General features: G+C 36.8%; 1 long non-coding RNA gene across 1 annotated transcript in view; it reads right to left on the reverse strand.

Moving 5' to 3' along the window:
- LOC145982967 (uncharacterized) overlaps positions 1–11,954 on the reverse strand; it is a 45,916-nt gene extending 33,962 nt beyond the window's left edge. Inside the window, exon 1 of the long non-coding RNA XR_014441213.1 lies at positions 11,797–11,954. This is a non-coding gene — a long non-coding RNA (uncharacterized LOC145982967). The remainder of the gene's footprint in view (positions 1–11,796) is intronic.
- Positions 11,955–19,987: the final 8,033 nt, after the last annotated feature.

Consider the following 19,987-nt stretch of genomic DNA (forward strand, 5'->3'; position numbering starts at 1 on the left):
AATCAAACAAAGCCTATTAGGATAGATGAGGCTTTGCAAGGTTTTCAAGGCAAGAAATACATAACTACCATAGACATGTTCTCAGGTTTTTACCAGAATTTCATTACAGAACAGTCTAAACCGCTTACAGCGTTCAGTTTCGATGGCAAACTATACCAGTATAAAAGGTTAGCCTTTGGTTCTTCAAATGGAGTGCAAGCTTTTACTGAAGCTATGAATAGGACACTAGGGGATACACTTTCAGATAAGGTAATGATTTATGTAGATGATTTATGTACTAGGACAGAGACTTTCGAAGAACACATAGAGCTCTTAAGAAGTATTTTCAAAGATTAGGGCTGCTAACATGACCATCAAACTGAAGAAAAGTTTCTTTTGCAAAGAAAAAATAAACTATTTAGGCCATACAATTGATCAGAAAGGATTTAAATCAAGATAGGATACAGTCAATAGTTGAACTTCCTAGGCCTAGAACTAGGAAGCAACTACAGAAAATTTTAGGTGCTTTTGGTTGGTTGAGAAAATTTATTCCCAGTTATTCAAAAGGAATTTTTCATACAGACAGATGTGAGTGAAATTGGCATAGGGGGATATCTATTTCAAATTGATAACTCGGAGCCTCGTGTCATCTATTATGTAAGTAGAACATTAAGACCATATGAAGAAATGTATGTGATTACGGAACTAGAGTGTTTGAGTATAATCTTTTGCATTTCTAAATTCAGACAATATGTAGCTGGTACTAAATTTACAGTCATTTGTGACCACCATGCCTTGCAGTGGCTAAACTGCTCAAAAAACTGGAATGCTAGGCTAACCAGGTGGTCTTTACAGTTGCAAGCCTACCAGTTTCAAGTACATTACTGCAAGGGCAAAGAAAATGGTCTGGCAGATCTGCTAAGCAGAACATTTGAAAATAAGAAACTTAAAACTTACATATAAATGCCACAAGTGAACCGTTCCGTAACGAGATACTTGACTTTTCCATTGACTTCGTAGCTGCGGAGCAACAGAAGGACCCCCTACTTCTTATCATACAGTTTTTAGATGGTACACACACAGAAAATTCAACCAGGTCTAGAATTTGTTTTAAGTTTTACAAAATTTTGCCAAATAACTTGTTAGTCACTAGGGATTATAATTTTTTGAATGAATGGAAGCTCTGCATACCAGAATCATTTGTACCAGTAGTTCTTAGAGCTTACCATGACAATTTAGGACATTTTGGGGTAGATAAAATGATGAGGATTTTAAAACTGTGTAATTGGAGAAATATGAGGAAAGATGTCAGATCTTATGTTGCAGACTGCATTACATGTCAAAGTACTAAAGATAACACACACCCACCTAGACAAACACTGTTAATGCACAGTATGGAAGGTAGAGATATTGTTTTGTTCAGATATTCAGGGCCCATTACCAAGGGGTAAGAGAGGTGAAACGTTCTTACTAACTATTCAAAATGCTAAAACTAGGTTTCTAACCGCATACACATTACATAACAGTACTACCGAAAGCATACTACGGAAGCTAATTGATGTCTATTTTTTACATTTCGGGATCCCAAATTTAATAGTGAGCGACAATGGAGTTCAGTTCAAGGCAAATAAATATGTACAATCTTTAGCCTACAGTTTTTGGATGGTACACTCCAGTATACAAACCAAGCAGTAACCTAGTTGAGAGGATACACAAAGATTTGAACTGGCTTATGCGAGTGGTCTGTGAAGGCACGCATAATGCTTGGCCAGAACATGTCACCAAAGTTGTTAACTTGTTGAACGGAAGTGTCAACCATTTCACTGGTTTTGCACCCATAGAGCTTCAGCTAAATTATCTCATGGACAATGCAGTAAAAACACACTTTGACTTGCCAGCTGGTGAAGAAATGAACTGGGAACACAAGCTGTACATGGCAAATATTAATACAACAGGTGAAAGGAACAAAAGAAATGCCAGGAACAATGCACAATTGTCCAAAAGGCAAAATGTCATTGTAGGTAACCTAATATTTTTGAAAACACACTTTCTTAGTAGCTTATTGGATGCCATAACCAGGAAATACTGCAACACCTCCAGTCCTTATTACTGCTATCAGGAGCGAATCTATGTGTTCACGGTGTTGGACTGCTGTACCGGCCAGATGGTAACCAATCAGCATGTGGAAAATATGAAGCAGTGGCATTGTACCAAACGTAAAAGGACATTGTACCTCAGGATCTTGAAGAGTAAGCGACCAGATCTTTTTTCCACATGTAATGATACACATGTTACATAACACACATACTTTAAAAAGGGAAGTCCCCATAAAGGATCCTGAGGCTGGGAGATTCTTTAACACTTGATTCTCAGGATGGCGTGAATAGAATCTTATACTTTATTTCTTCTTCAATCTAAAAATTGGTTCTTAAAAACAATATTTGGCTTATCTTTCATTTTCCAAACTTAAAAGCATTACGCTGTTAAATAAAGCACTTAAAAATGAATTTTCAGCATAAAACTTACAATTTCTTAATTTTATACATTTAGAACTTAATAACAAACTATAAATTACTTAAATATAAAGAGTTATACTTGTATTTCTTCATAAATTTGAACTATTGTGACTTAAAATCCAAATTTTCTCTGAATTAGTACTTTTGCAGAAAACTTGAATTTTAAATCAACCATAAAATGCTTAATTACAGTTAAATCTTTATGAAAACTAATTAGTGGAGTCCTAAATAGACTACCCTTGAAGAAAATTACTAAATATCAACCAGTACTTGCATAATTTTATTTTTAAATACCCAGGTTTTATACGAAGGTGTCGTTATCAGAGGCTCGTAAACAGAGAAATCTTGAATTTATGTAAAAATTTTACTTTTATTTCATGATATCTATTTCAAACTTGTTTAATTACACTGGTCAACAGCCAAAATGCGACATGAGTGATATATACAATTTCTAGTCAATATTGGTCCCCTAAATACGAAACTGTCATTAAAAATCGCAATCGACTAATTATAATTGAGTTACAGGGCATTGTTGATTTGGAGAAGTTCCCTATATATATGGTATTGCATAGCTGAAAGAAGTAAATGTTGAGTTTTTCTTTCTTATCTTATTTTTTTTATTTTCTGTAAGGAAAGGGAGAACTGTTCAAGACCAGCCACAAAACCTCTTTTTTCATTGTTTTGTGAGGTGTTAATTTGTGCAGACGTGATTGTGGCTTTATAAAACTAGGTTAAGTGTGTGCATTTATCGAAGATCGTGTTTGGGTATTACATGATCCGTTTATGGTAAGGTAGGCATTTAACTAAATTGCTGAGTGATTTGGCAAAAAATGCCACTTAAATGCATTAACAATGCTAACAATTTCTGTTATGTTTGTGGTCAAATTGTGTTTTCTGGACAGCGGAGAAATATTACCCCTGCTGTACGAACATCCTACAATCTGTATTTCGGTAAATAATGCAAATTCGGAGATGAAGATAAGACTTTGGCTCCATATTTCTGTTGTAAGACCTTCTACACAAATCTGCTGGACTGGTTGATTCACAGAAGACCATCGATGCTATTTTCTATTCCCATGATTTGGTTGGAACCCACTAACCATACAGACGATTGTTTATGTTTTTGCCCCACCAATACAACGTATGTCCAATACTAAAAAAAAGACAATTGTATTTCCAAATATTCGTTCTGCTACTCGTCCTGTGGCGCATAGTAATGAACTACCTGTTCCAACACCCCCTGAATCCTATTCTGTTGTCTCACAAGACGAACCGTACGATCCACAACCTTCCACATCTACAGATCCTGACTTTGAAGGTGAAGTTAAACTTACAGAACAGCACAAGGTTAGTCAGAGTGAAATGAATTATTTAGTGAGAGATTTTGAACTTTCAAAAGTCAAGGAAGAGCTATTAGCCTCCAGACTTCAACAATGAAATTTTCTGGCTAGTAATGTGAAGGTGTCATTTTATCGTGACCGTCAGAAAAAGTTGGGAGAATACTTTTCTACCGAAGGAGATCTGATATACTGCAGTGATATTAATGGTTTATTGGGGGCTATGGGCATTAAGCACATCTGTGAGGAGTGGCGGTTGTTCATAGATGCATCGGTATTAAGTCTAAAAGCTGTACTGCTTCATAACAGCAATCAATTGGCGTCAATCCCTATTGGTTATTCTGTTCAAAAGAAAGAATCGTATGATAGCCTACAATTCCTCCTTCAACCTATTAAATACAACAACTACAAATGGAAAATATGTGCAGATTTGAAAGTCATTGCTATTTTAACTGGACTCCAACAAGGATATAAAAAATATTGCTGTTTCCTCTGCGAATGGAATAGAAGAGACAGAGCTTCTCATTTCATTAAAAAGAATTGGCCATTACGTCAAAGTATGGAAACTGGAAATATGAATGTACAAAATGAACCTCTTGTTGAATCTGAAAAAATTATACTTCATGCACTTCATATAAAGCTTAGGCTGATCAAAAACTTTGTCAAAAAGTTGGATCGAAACTCTTTGGCATTCAAATATTTACAACAAATTTCCAAAAATCAGTGAACAGAAGATCAAGAAAGGAATTTTTCTGGACCCTCAAATTCATGAACTTCACCTGGACGAGATCTTCGAACACCTGCTAAGTGATGTTGAGAAAGGTGCATGGAGTTCTTTCAGAGAAGTCTCAAACAATTTCTTGGGAAACAAACGTGTTGAAGACTATGAAAAACTTGTATAAATCATTTGGTTTATCAAAAAATGGGTTGCACCTTAAATTGCATTTCCTACTCCCTCATGTCAATTTCTTCCCGAAAAGTTGTGGGGAGGTAAGTGATGAACACGGTGAGCGTTTCCACAAACAAATATCTGTAATGGAGAAATGGAATACAGGAATGCTTGGCGACTATTGCTGGACAGTAACCAGGGATAATCCTGAACTTCACTACAAGAGGGAAGCAAAGAGGAAGCGGATTGAATCCCACGTAAGTAGTAAAGAACAAACCATACAGTAGTATAGTAGAATATATGTATTTTGTGATTAATGTAAAAACTTTGATTCATGAGTTTACTTGGAAAAGACAAATGGAAATGTACCCACGTTTTGTACTGTTCGTATAATACAGTTAAAGCATAAAAGTCTTTCCACTATGTTATAACATTGAGAAACCCGACTTTTCGACAATACCTCGTATAATTCTTAAACCGGAAGTCGAGTGGCATTTTCATTATCAGTTTCGTGTTCAGCATTATGGATTGATAAAGAAAAGTGAATTTTCATCCATGTCGCAAAAAAAATATTAAAATTTGTTGACCAGTGTTATTTAATATAAGTGTTCAATATGTATTGCAACCAACTACCATTTAAAGTTAGTGAAAATCAGTGTTGCCAGCTAATTGTTTAGAAAATTTGCGACGTTCCGAGGAATTTTTTTTAACCCCTTAAGTGGGTGTTTCAATTTTATAAATTGAGTTAGAAGCTGGTTACCCGAGCTGTGTTCAGGGTTGCAATGTGAAACATTAAGTGGGTTGCCCGAGCTAGGTTCGAGCAGGAAAGTTTATTCCAACTTCAAGTCGGGTAACTTGAATTGTTCTCGGGTATTGTTGTGTACACTATGCGGAATCTGATTCACAGTTGTTTTTGAGAGAGGGAGAGAGTAACTTAAACCTAAATGGGAACTGAAACTACTGCACACATAATTTAAAGTAAGCTGTCTCACTACATTGTCAAAGGGGAGAGAGAGAGAAATTTAAACCTAAATTTGAATTGAAACTACTGCACATATAATTTAAAGTAAACTTTCTACATTGTCAAGGAGAGAGAGAGAGAGAGAGAGAGAGAGAGAGAGAGAGAGAGAGAGAGAGAGAGAGAGAGAGAGAGAGAGAGAGAGAGAGAGAGAGAGAGAGAGAGAGAGAGACACTTAAACCTAAATTTGAATTGAAACTACTGCACACACAATTTAAAGTAAATCGTATGATAAATCTTAGACCCCAGTTCAGCGAGCCCCCAGTCCGCCCCTGTACAAGAGGGCACATGGCTTTGGACAACATTATAACATTACATGTCTTGTAAATGAGAGAAAGGTGAATGAACACACAGACATTCAAGCAAACTGTACAAAACGAAATGTATCTATGTATGTACTACTGTATATCCATTTAAATAAAATAATTCCCCGCTACGGAAACATTGACTGGATCTGAAATGCACAAAAAGCTGCCAAATTCAAATGGCACAACTCGAGCTCCCCGCTTAAGGGGTTAAAATCACCTTTCTTCGATGTACTGATTGGACCAGCATACCTGTGACTTGTGTAATCATACAGTATAATAGTTACTAAGTAACAATTCATTATAAATGATTTTGCAACCATCAATTTTATATTTCTCATGACGCATACTTACTTGCACATGGCTGAATGCGATGGATGACCTGATGATAGATAATAATTTCTAATAAAGAGGGAGACAATACTCTTCATTTTCATATATCTCCCTAGGGTTAATTTCTTACTATAGAGAACCTCAAAATATCAAAATTTCTATTCTCAAAGGAGACTAGAACCCAAAATTTATTTTTGCCACCATTTCGGAATATTTTTGATATGCGCCATGTAACTTGAGAGATTTTTTTTGGTGTAGAAGTTAAGGAGTTAGGAAGAGGAAGACTGGAGCACATCGCGTCTCACCTGTCCTCACAACAGCTCATAAGACGCTATGACAGCGTGAGCTAAACATGATATTAAATATGGAATTGACTTAATCATTGCGGAATCTGACCGTTATCATGCGAGGAGCATATTTTACCTTACACTTTGCCTTCTTTAGGCTTATGGGGATCTTTTTTATCAACATATTATCTTGCTGTCTGATTCAGGGGAGGGAGGGACTCATATATATACACGCGGGTTGGGTTTGGATGTATTCGGTTCCTAGGTCGAAATCTGGCTGCTAAAGGTTAGGGGCTAACTATGTAGTCCTCATAAAATAGCCCTGTGGGGATAAAACATTGCAACAATTACTTAAGAATAATTAAAATTACAAATACACTCTACCAAAAACCATATTCATACACATACTTACACTTGTAATATAGATGCATTTTGATTCAAATTTTGTTTTATGGTGTAACTAACAGAAAGAGGTATTAGATCATCTGTTTTGTCTGTATTTGTCTTATACCTTTGTTCATATTAAGTTCTTTATTACTTTAAAAGGTGTAGTTTGGTATTCTCGTTTGTATTTTTATACTTGTTTGTAGTGAATTGTGTCAACAAGTGCACCACTATATCTATGCACATGTGACTCTGTAGGTCACCATACATAATCTTAGTGATATGTAAATGGTTAGTTTGTTTATTAAGGGTAATTACCACATTCATAGTGCCATGTAATCCCTTTATTTTCCTTAAGAAGAGAAATAGTTTTGTTTGATATTTTTTCATTTGTTTGTCAATATCTACAGGAAAATATTCATACCAATTGATTATTATTTGATTTATTTTCATCTATGTTTTATCTAAAAGTGTATTTTGATTTATTATAGTTAATATTAGATAGGCAAGCAGACCAACCCAACCAGGGGCATAGGACGGCCAGTGATGAATAATGAAGAAAATAAGTTGGGTCTGTATAGTAAAAAAGAATGATTATGGTTGTTTTTTATAATAAAAATAGTTTTCATGCACCATTTAGCTTTGATAAGGAGAAAATTGAGGCTAGATCTCCATAATAGTTATTCACTATTTGCTTTCCATAATAATAAGAATATTTAGATTCTCACATCTTAAGTGGCTCAAGATGCGTATTTTTACTTAATGTGAAGTATAAGACACAGAATAAATACATCTACCACATACAATTGCCAACAACACATAACAAGGATTTTTATTGTTGTAAGGAGGTTATTTGTAAGTTAGAGAAACTTATTTTGATTTGCCCAAGGAGGCCTATGCTTTACATAGCATAAAGAATGTGCTGATGATGCACACATAATTCCTGCCATAGAGCAGAAGATTCGCCCACAGTGGCCATTGTTGTTCTAAATATGCACATGTAAGGGGCTGCGTACCCGTGCATTAAATGCTGTTTAACCTGTAAAGTGTATTTGTAATTCTAATATATCTTATTAAATTATTTATTAATTTTCATACTTATGCTATTTATGTAAAAGCTACAATTTCTCTTGTAATTTTCATTGCTAATACCAACAATGTAAAAATAAGGGGTAAAAGTATAAACACTCAAGAGACATAGTGGTCAAGTGCATGAAGACAAGGAACTTAACGTGGTCAAGAGACTTGAAGTTGTGGCATGTGAAGATAGTGCATGAAGATAAATTAAGACTTTCAATAACCAATATTCTAATGCCTACAAACTTTCACAGAGTTGGACATCAATAAGAAGACCCTACAGCCAATAAGATGGCAGAAGACGATGCACCAAGGAGATCCCAGACACATTTCTCCAGTACGAGAACTCCAGCTTAGCAGGCTAGTTGGGAAGAGGAGGAGGCTAGTAGACCTTCTTATGGGAGAAGGAAGACTGAAAATGATGCCATGGACACCAGATGAAGCAGTGGGGGCACCACTCACTTGCCCAGAGCCAATCCAGGGAGGAGGAGGAACAGCAGCAAAGGGAGAAAGAAAGAGACAGGCAGGCTTGCCAATAAGAGGCAGATGTGACCTGAACACTTAAGTCTACGGGTGTAGAGTTACATTCTGACCTAAGCCAACAACATGAGGCAAGAAACATCAAAAGTCCTGCATGAGGTATCACAGCAGCAAGCTGAAAAATTTGCTTCAGTACCATTCAGCAAATTTTATTCGGGACCAAGTGGGATGTATGACCGATGTACCAATTACCATCGGTTTTTCTCCGCACTCCCACAAGATCTCATTTTTCTACTCTCTGAGAAAAGGACAGCTGTCTCAAACGAACCAGCATTCTTTCACATGAAGACCTGCATATATCACCACACCTACTTCGAGAGAAAGAAGCCAGTGTGTTCCAGCAATAAACTCAGATATCCATCCAGTCCACATTCAGCTCACGTCCCCATCAATTCATGTTCAGCTTGATGGTTGGAATTTAGGGAAGCAGGGGGTCAACAGTGAGATGCAGTTAATCACGAAACTTCAGGCATTTTAAAATTTAAAAACCCCAACGAGAATCGTCCTGAACAAGGACCCTCTGTTCTCAAGGGAGTATGCACCTGGAATCAAAACAATGGTTTAGCACATAACAAACTCTAGCAGACGACATAATTTCTGCGATCGCGCCAGCCAGTCTACAGTTTGGACATTTCCTTGTCAATGTGACTGATATGAAAATATGAACTACAACCCTGCCCGAAAATATCTCTTCGCCTCAGTGAAGTTTAGACAGCCACACAACGCATAACTTTAACTAACTTGAATGAACTGTCCACGTAACTTTAACGAAATGTCAGAGCTGTGAGCAGTTAAAATTAATTAGAGTGAGATACTTTTCGTCCTCCAAATCAACTCTCAAACAAGGTGTTACTGTGTTTCTGTGCTACGCGATTATCGTTCTTCAGTGCAAACTATAAGTCAAGTGGGGGTGAAGCTATGGTAGAGTGACCAATAGCGAAGAAGGCATTTCCACCCCGGTAGCAGCGTATCCGAAAAACCAAGGGCGAAACCAGGATACATAAAAAACAGTTCCAATACATTGCTCCAACTCTCTGGCAAAGAAAAACTTTGCTCGAACAGTTTTCGATACATCACTTGAACCCATAAGAAGCTTCAACACAAGACTTCAAAAAGGACTTTCATCTTCACTTCAGTGCGAACAGTCGTGTGCTCTCTGATATACAGTCAAACTTTATTGTTCATTAAGAAGTGCATCAGTATTAGTGTTTATGTGTACGGAATGTCGCAAGTGCGACTCATCTCTTGTCTTCACCCAGTCAAAGTATTCTCTTTGTTACAATGGTGCAAATTGTTTTTTCATCATTTGTTCAAATTCACACAGTCGTTTGCACAAGCTGCTGTTGTGAGGATTACTTTCCCCGCAAATGTGAATCTCGATCAAAAGAGTATTAATATTAAGTTTGTTAATCGTTATCACACTTTTATGTATAAACTGAAGTGCGAATACAGTCTGTACATTGTAAGAAAAGAATTGAAATAAGTTCACACTCATTGCCTACTTTAATGTCTTTTTTAATTTTAGGGTGTCTTTAAGTGCCTATTTTCATGCCTTTTCTTAGTTTATGGTGCCTATAAATCCGCACCCTACTAATGGGTCAGTTGGGAAAGTGATCATGTTCAGCTCACAGATGCTAGGTGAGAATTGCTCGAATACTTAACGCACCCCAAGTGATTTGCCTTAAATTATGATCGTTACGTGTGGAAGCATTCTCTAGGCAGCACATTTACTATGGTCTTTACTATACTTTTTCCAAAAAAGAAGAACATTTACCGATATCTAACTATGGTTTTTGGGGCTATTCGTGGATGGTCATACTATCCCGAATGGTTTTTGGGGCTATGCGTGAATGGTTTTCGGGGGTTATCCGGGAATTTTTCTGTTAAGAAGGTTGAAACACTTGCTTTGCCGTTTGAGGTCAAGATTTGCCCACCATTTTGCGTGTTCAGGAGGCGAGAAAAGAACGAACAACAATTACTTAATATGTCGACAATAGATACTAATTTCGTTAAAAAAAAAAGCGCAATCCCTTGTTAAACAATCTTTCGCAATGCAAAATAAGTAAGGGTACTTGTTTACTATCCTTCGGACACATTTATTTATTTTTACAGAAGAAACTACTTACCGTAATAAGTTCCTGTAGCATTGTCGAACATCGGGAAGGTGTTTTGTGTGATGTGGAAATGTTTCATAGCTGAAATTCATGTTGTTCGTTGAAAATTAATTCTTCGACGGAGAATAGCTAGCCCCACAAACCATTGGCACGTGGATAGGTTAGTTCTGTTAGGTTAGGAAACATAGTTAAAATTTGGTGTCGTGTTAGTATCAGGATCTAGAAATTGAAAATAATTGCGAACCATTGGCTCTAGCCCCACGAACCATTGGCACGTGGTTAGGTTAGTTCTGTTAGGTTAGGAAACATAGTTCAAATTTAATCAAAACAACGTTGATACACCTTCACGTATGTTCCGCGAAGCAGATACGTAAGTACGAATGTCAAAAATTGACAAAACGAAAAAATTAGAGGTGTCCGAAGGATAGTAAATTTTTACCGAAACTACTTACCATAATAAGTTCCTGTAGTATTGTCTAACATCTGGAAGGTGTTTTGTGTGATGTGGGAATGTTTCATAGCAGAAATTCAACCATTGACGCATAGCCCCACGAATCATTTCCGGGAAGGTTAGGTTAGGTAGGGTCACAATAGGTTACAATAGTTAAAAATTGGTTTCGAAAAAAATTAGCGTAGCCCCACACACCATTCTCGCATAGCCCCACGAACCATTGACACATAGCCCCACAAACCATTTGCGGAAACGTACGTTCTTCAGTTACAAAAACCCTTTTTTTAAAAAAAAAATTGATCAAAAAAACGTGAATACACATTAAAAAATTATCCGCGAAGCAGATTGGTAAGTACAAATGTCAAAAATTGACGAAACTCAGAAGTTATAGGTGTCCGAAGGATAGTAAACATTTACCAGTAGTTTCTTCTGTAGAAATCTGTCCGAAGGATAGTAAACTAGTAACCTTTATGCTAGAAGAAATAGGTGTTTGAATTTAGAGCAACAGAAATATGGCAAACAAGTTCGACATCTTAGTGCAATAATCATACAAGCTGGATAATTACCTTAATATAGTTTTCACGTTGTGCTTCATGGTGTGTTCTGCTGCCCGCTTTGACAAAGGAATCCATTTTCGTTCGTTCTAGCTAAATCGAAGGACTACATAATACATGACAACATGACAATGACAGGCCAAATTCAAACCAAACAGCCGCCTCGCTAAGACTCCTCCGCCAACTAGCGATGGGTCGTTCCGGAACGAATCGTTCCAAAGGAACGAAACCAGCAAGTGAACGAATCGTTCCTATTCCAGAAGTCAGCTGGAATCGAATCCGGTTTTGTTTTGAGCTACTGCGCCTGCGTCGTTGTCAACCCAAGCGAGAAACTTCTACAAGAGGCTTCTCTTGTCCTTTTGTTCCCTTAATTTCCCGTTATCTGCCTCAGCATTGAAAAGGCACACCGAGGAGAAGGAAGAGGAGAGGGAGTAGGAGGAAAGTTGTATTTTGCCCATTCCGAGTGGTCTGCAAAATTCTTCCCTGACTCAGAGAAACATTTCCCTCCCGTGTAGCAAAGAATTTCCCTTTCGACTTGAAAATTAACCAAGAAATACAACAATAAAATAGAAAATAAATTATCCTTACTTTCAGGATTTATCCAGAACTTCTAATCTAGGAGGGTGTTAATGATGTAAAGGCAAATTTAACACCAAATCAGAATGATTGATTGATTGATTTGCTTTATTTTACTTCACTTTTTGTGCCACGTTTGGCTAATTTGCGAAGATGGAGATGAGTGATAAATGGACACTCACAAACATCCATGGATTCGAACCAGGGACCCCCTAGTGTCGTAGCGCGATGTTCTAACCCCTCCGCCACGGGAGTCGGCTACCAAATTAGATGATTGTGAATAAATTTAAAGGGGGTCTGGTGCGAAAAAAATATAGCCGTGATAGTTAGAGGTGGATAAATCATTGAGTATGTAGTTAATTTATTTTCTTCACGTTGGACAAAATCTGCTTTATTTGAGTCTTTATTGTTAATTAATATTTTTACTTGAATGTTGTTACTCTTTTTAACACAATCACAATCAACTGAGTTCGAACTGAAAGAAAATACATTTCAGGTGTTTATACGGCACCAAAGAAAAAAGGTATGTATTATTTACAGTCGGGACGCGCTAGCAAGCGGCGTGGAACCACCCGCTCTGGTAGCGACGCGCAGTTGCCGGATTAACCTACTTCAGAAACACGTGTAGGATTAAACATCTGCTTCAACAGTCAACAACGGGACACTTCCATTGTTCTCATTCTCATCAAAAACAACTGATTCTTTAACTACTACTTCTGTTCTTTTATTCATTTTTTATGTTTTGAACTCTGTATTATTTAGTAGTGCTGGGTTCGATACCCTGTCGAGGCACATAGTGGTTCGGATCCCACTTCCAACTGTAGGTCCATTCCAGATTAGCCGTAGTGTGCATAAAGTGGACTTTAAAACACCAACTCAATCAATCTATTCACACACAATTGATTCGTCCTTGATAAATTCTTCTCTGTAATACAGTAACTCAGTTCTGTGAAATTCTGTATAAAAGGTAAATTTTTGTAGGTTCCGCTAAATATAATTTAAAAAACGTGTTAACGAAACCAAGTTGTACGTAATTTGTTTATACGTTATTCGCCCTAATTTTCAAGAAATACATTTCATTTGTACGTTCTGAAGCTTCAACTATGTCACAGAAGTATAAATTCCATGTCGTTACAAAACAAAGGGCGAGTTTCGTATACAAAAACAATAGGCGGGCATGGCTGCGGTCGGTATTGAGTTGCGAAAAAGACAAACGTCGCGGTGTGACAAAGAAGGCAAAGAGAGGCGGCATGAAATCAAAGGAGAACGATTTGCCACAGTTGTTCATAACTAGTGTTGCCCACGAGACGAGACTTTGGCCTGTCTCGTCTCGTGGAAATGCTGTCTCGTCTCGAAAATATTCGTTTGTCTTATGGCACATGGTCAATCTCGTCTCGTCTCGAATTTTTAAAAGCCTGTCCCGTCTCGTCCCGTGGGCAACACTATTCATAACACAAGACGCATTTTCTTTTGTAGGTAATTATGATACGCAACACAAGTAAAAATATGCCGGTAACTGATGCTTGCAATGTACCATAATAAAAACACAACAGAGGTTCTTTCAGTGAAGGTTTTCGGTTGCTGTGTAGAGCAGGAAGATAAAATGTTTCATGCTTGCCAGAATGTAAAATTCATGCGGGAAGTTAACGTTAACCTACAAGAAACTTCAGATTCAAACTTCTAGATTCGTTAAATTATCACTTTACGACGGAATAACATTCAGTAGCATACTGATACGTACGTGCTTAATTTCGCGTGACGCTTAATATTTTCCCGAGCTTACCAACAGCTGACTAGCCTGTCCGTCTGTTTGTGCGAACGTGGCAACGTAGAAAACCCCTAGCCACATGGCAGCCAACGAGGAGACAGAATTTGGTCACGTTCTGCCGTTCTGATTGCACGCCGCTTCTTATCGCGTCCTGACAGACGTCTAATTCCGCCGTTTCTTGCACATTTTAGACGTTTCACCCTTTTCCCTTCCTTGGCTCCAAAATTTCCCGTTTCCAGGAAAGTTTCCTGCTCGGACCATCGCGATTAAACTCCTCTCCCCGCTATTGAGGTCAGAAGAAACCAACCAAGAAGCCAAATATAATAGAGGGCGTCACTACAATTTTTAACTCGCTCCAGGTTCCCCAATAGAGTGACTGTACATTTGAAGGACTAGTCAGTGAGCCTTGGTACGAGTTTTTGGAATCGGAACGAGAATTTGGAGGACCAAACCATAGACAAACTACTAGGAGAGACTTGCAAACTCAATGTTATAATCTGTGGTCTTAACACGTCACGGGCGAAACTAGCGACATCTATTGGCAGTGCACCAAACTATGTTTCCGATTTGCTTCTCTGTGGGCACGCTAGATGGCAGGCTGGGCAGAGGAGTTGGAGGGGAGGGGTTGTACCAAACAATGTATTTCAAAAATTTTCTATGTTTCTCCTTTTTACCTTTTAAATATTTTACTGTTAATATCATATTCTCTTCAATGTAAGCATGAGCGAAATAACTTATTTAGCAGCTATAGATTACGATGAGAGTGCTTTAAACAGCATCCACTCACTGCCGTGGCTAACGAGTCCAAAAATAAAGCAGCCTCCATACATCACGCGGCACCCTCGATCCTTGTCCATCCACGTCCATTGTCCAACTGGTACTGGCGGTGGCGGACGAACGGTCATTTCAAATTCAAAGCTGTGCTTGAGGGGGCTGGTGAACGCTCAATGAGTGTTGCTAACTCTCCCCGCAGAAAATGAGCTGAGCACTGGATGACAGAAAGTATGGTAAATGCTTTGTGGAAATAAATATCAATGTGAAGCGCTGTGTACTATAAGCTTCATATTACAAGCAGCAAATACCAAGGATTAGATATAATTCACAACTAATACTAATTAATAAATAATTTGTTTTAAGATGTCTACAGTCTTCTTTGGGAACTAAGGGCCAGGGAATATATTTCAAATGGTACACTTGACAAGATTTATCGTGTTTCTTATTCAAGGAAAGAAGTTCAACACTGTGTTACATAATGGACATTATGCATAAGACCATGTCGCATCCTGGATGGCGTAATGATAACTTCGTTCGTTGACATGTAATCAAGGTGTGTAGGGTCTCCCCGATGGCGCAGTGGTACCGTCGTCGCCTTGTAATCAAGGGACCTGGGTTCGATACCCAGTGGAGGCACATAGTTGTTCGGATCCCACTTTAAACTGTAGGTCCAGTCCTGATTAGCCTTACTGTGCATAAAGTGGACTTAAAACACCAACTCAATCAATCAATCAAAGGTGTGTAGGGTTCGATATCACACTGATGGAGATGTGTTCGAAGTGGAAATTTTTAGATGAGGGGATGTTTGCTCGAGCTGTGAGTCCAGTTGTTGTATGCTCCTGTGTTTTGAAATAATAAATAATAAAATAGGACAGGTGCGGATGCTTTCTGTAGGTATTTCTATCTTAGAGATACACCCCCACATCGTTGTCCATTGCAGGCATTGGATGGTGTGGATCCCATTTTAACCTACTGGGCCAGGCCCAAGTAGCCTATCTGTGCATAAAACAAACACAAACAGGCTTAAAATTCACGACTTCTTCTGGAGATATTCCTGCGAAAGATTTCAAGTAGATGTCCTAAAAACGTTCAATGTAACTAGAATGAGCAAATGTACATTGTGGTTGGTTTCACTGTTAATTGACGATTGCCTGACATCTAGCGTAGAACCAGGGCTGTTTCAGTCTTATGGGAGATTGGTTGACCGTAGTTAGTATTCTGTGTTTCTACTGTTCCTCGCGAACCGGCTGAAGTCAAATTCGTGTCCATATTCACGAACCGTTTCTTCTACTAAATTTTATTGTGAGAATGTGAGTAGAATACGTGTAATATTTACAAATAGTACCAGCAATGTACGTATTCTACAACTCTTTCATTTACACAATATTTAATTTCTAATTTGGATAAGTAGTTTCATCCGGTCGATCTGCTTCCGTAAATTTTGAATTTCTGTCGTCTGATACTTGTGAATATGTTTGTGGAGATACGGTAAGTTTTACCTAATGTAGTTAATGTGAACGTAATTATCATATACACTGTATGAAATCAGTGCGTAAAATCACAACATTTTTCAAAAGAAATATCGCCAACCAAATTCCGTTCATTTCGTATATCAGCACAGACTGGTTTTCAATATCGAAAACGAACTTTGTAAATAACTGTAAACCATTCGTTGTTTAAAGATAATAATATTATGAACTGTTCAGTGTCGTCGTTTTGTAAGACCCAAGTTCCATGTGTATAAGTTAATCTGCGATGTTATGTTTTCTCGTATTAGATTAGGTAGGTCAGGTTTGGTTCTCTTACTTTTATACTTATACACACGCGAGGAAATAATAAGAATTAAACCTAATGATTCTAACCTACTTAAAACGTATAAAAATTAAGTGTATGCTCAGGGGGCACTAATTTCAATGTTGTTTTTTTTATGTACATATAATACTTAGGATCACTTGAGGTAAATGCAACTTTGTATTGAAAGCAGCATATTTTCAGTTACTATTTTCACCAAGTGGTCAACCTCGTTTTTGTGCTATTTTCACCTAAATTCATGATTCCTCACAATGTGGGAATTATTGTATACACATTCACGTTCTCTTGTAAGATTTTGTTTTGCATTGCTTGTTAGGTTCTATGTCTCAAAAAATAATCATCTGTACCATGTGATGGTAAAAATTTGATATTCCCCGGACACCTATAACTTCTTCGTTTTGTCAATTTTTGACATTTGTACTTACCTATCTGCTTCATGGAGCATTCTTTAACGTGTATTCACGTTTTTTGATCAAAGTAATTGCATTTTTTTGGTAAAAATCTGATATTCCCCGGACACCTATGACTTCTTAGTTTTGTCAATTTTTGACATTTGAACTTACCTATCTGCTTCGCGGAACATTCTTTAACGTATATTCACGTTTTTTTGATCAAAGTAATTGCATTTTTTTTTTTAAAAAAAATGTTGTAACTGAAGAAGGTACGTTTCTGCAAATGGTTTGTGAGGCTATGTGTCAATGGTTCGTGGGGCTATGCGAGAATGGTGTGTGGGGCTACGCATATTTTTTCTAAACAAATTTTTAACTATTGTAACCTATACGTGACCCAACCTAACCTAATCTTACCAGAAATGGTTCGTGGGGCTATGCGTTAATGGTTGAATTTGCACTATGAAACATTCCCACTTCACACAAAATACCTTACAGATGTTAGACAATGCTACAGGAACTTATTACCGTAAGTAGTTTCTTCTGTAAAAATGAAGAAATCTGTGCGGGGAATATCAGATTAGTACCCATGTGGTATGACTGCTCTCTCTAAAAAGTGGTAATAATAATCATCATTTTTAATTTGTGTTAAGCTCTAATATGGTTAGTTGAGTGATTTAACTTGCAAAAAATGACAATGTGTGAAATGTAATAGCATTTGTACTTAATAATAAAAAAAAACTGGTGAAAATAACTTGTTCTGCTAGTCTCAACACTTCATGAATGTAGTTGCACATTTTTTTTTATTTTCAGAATAATTACTGAAAATCATGGTTCCCATTGTGTGATTTTTTTTTAGAAGCTATACGAGAGAATGATAAGGTGGTTTCAGTATTGCAAACAACTGTGAGAATAACTTTGCAGTTCGGAGAAACCTTTCTGTGGAAAAAAAACAACGCTTCAAAGTATGATCATTTCCACAATTTATCTATTTCAAGATGATCATTTTTGTATTGAGTAACATGCATGTATCATGATACACAAAGTACAGTAGTTACTGATATAACAGGTTAATCAAGTCCAGTGAGAAGTATGAAAGTAAGTAGTCTATGCTGCACACTGTTTATGCTGTACTTCATTATATACTAGTTGATCATGTTATAAAACTATGCGTAATAACTACAGAAAGGAGGTATGGAGTAGCAAGGTCCAATATGAATTTTTCATTTTTGTAATGGTGCTCGTATGTCCTTAGGATAAAGCAACCAAAGTTGATAATGAAGACTTGCATTTCTTAAAGTGAGTACATTAAGTACATAATTTTTGTTTGCCATAGCTTCGGTCGACTTTATTTTTGCAAAGTGTACTCTCATTTATGTGGTGAGCACTCTAGCATGTTGGCTACTGAAATGTTAGTGTCATCAGGGAAACAATGTTACCTATTGGGCAGTTCCTAGTAGATATTTTTTTTAATAGTATTTGAACATGAAAATGCAAGAATATTAATCCCACTGTACATATTTGGAATGAAAGGAGTAGTATTTTTTTATACATAATAGAGCATTTATTTAATTTCTAGGAATTATCCACCTGTGTGCATGTTTCATGCACGCATCAAGATAGAAGAGATACAAATGCAAAGTCCGGTATGGGACTTGGACGTGGGAAGTGAAATAAATATGGCACTTCTCTGTTTAAGTCTTGTATCAGCTGGCACAAAGTTCATCGTGGCGAGGGAAATAAATCAACATTTCTTCATTCATGTTCAGCTATTTAGTTAATGATGAGTATTTGGTTTTTAAATAAGCTGTTTTATGTAAGAGATATTGTAGATATTATTTTTAACATTTTCTGTGTATTATTAAAGTAGAAATATTAATTTTCAATATTAGGGGTTTTAATTCTTTCAATTGCTTTAAATGCTGAAAGAAGTCTTCAAGGAAAAACAATCAATTTTCCAAAATTCATACTTTTCTGTCAGTATAAAAAGCATATATGTATAGTAGGTGCTGCTGCACTTGATAAAATAAGATATGAAATTTCACTTCAACTTAATGGTCAGTGTCATGACAGTAAATTTGTGTTAAAGGCTGAACCTTTTCGTAGCATTCAACCTAGTACTTCTTATTTATTTGATTTTTTAGAAAACTTCCGAGCATTCTCTTAGTAATTATTATATTTTTTCTGTACAGACTAACCTATTTCTAATAAGTGCCTTAAGGTATGTGATCTGATCAGTGGCGTGCCCAGGATTTCCGAAAGGAGGGGGTTAGGTATACATTTTTTAGTAGTCAGCACTCATTTTGCCATTTTTTCCTGCATTTGATGTTCTTTTTTTTAGGAATACTGGGCCAAAGGGTTTTTTTTAACCCCCACCAACCCCCCCCCCTTGGTCACGCCACTGGATCTGATCCCTGACAGTATTGGAATTTTTATTATCGAATGGAGCGTAGTTGCTGTACGCAGTCATTTTTTTCCGTTTTAATGTGTGGCAAAGAAAATATTTTTTATTCATCTGTGTAAAATCTTGCAATACAATCCTGTATAGCCGAAGGATCAATCAGGAACATATTTTTTTTGCAAATATGGATTAACAAGACATAAATCATTCTGAATTCTTGTATACTTATTTCATTCCATTTCTCCACCCAAGAAAAAAAAGTTACCTATTTTAAGACTGTCATTTTCGTATGATGTAGATTTTTTTTAAAAAAATGCTTTTAGAGGATATTATATATTTCCGCTCAAAGTAATAATGCAATTTCAGGAAGTTTTGGTAATACTACGTTTTCCATATAATTTTCGTATACTTTTATTTTTGTTTGATAGAAATCAATTTTAATGCGAAAAGTTTGTAAATAAACGAAAGCATTGCATATAATTA

Source organism: Lepisma saccharinum, unplaced genomic scaffold (genome assembly GCF_977018435.1).
Source record: "Lepisma saccharinum unplaced genomic scaffold, izLepSacc3.1 HAP1_SCAFFOLD_501, whole genome shotgun sequence".
Classification (NCBI taxonomy): Eukaryota; Metazoa; Arthropoda; class Insecta; order Zygentoma; family Lepismatidae; genus Lepisma; species Lepisma saccharinum.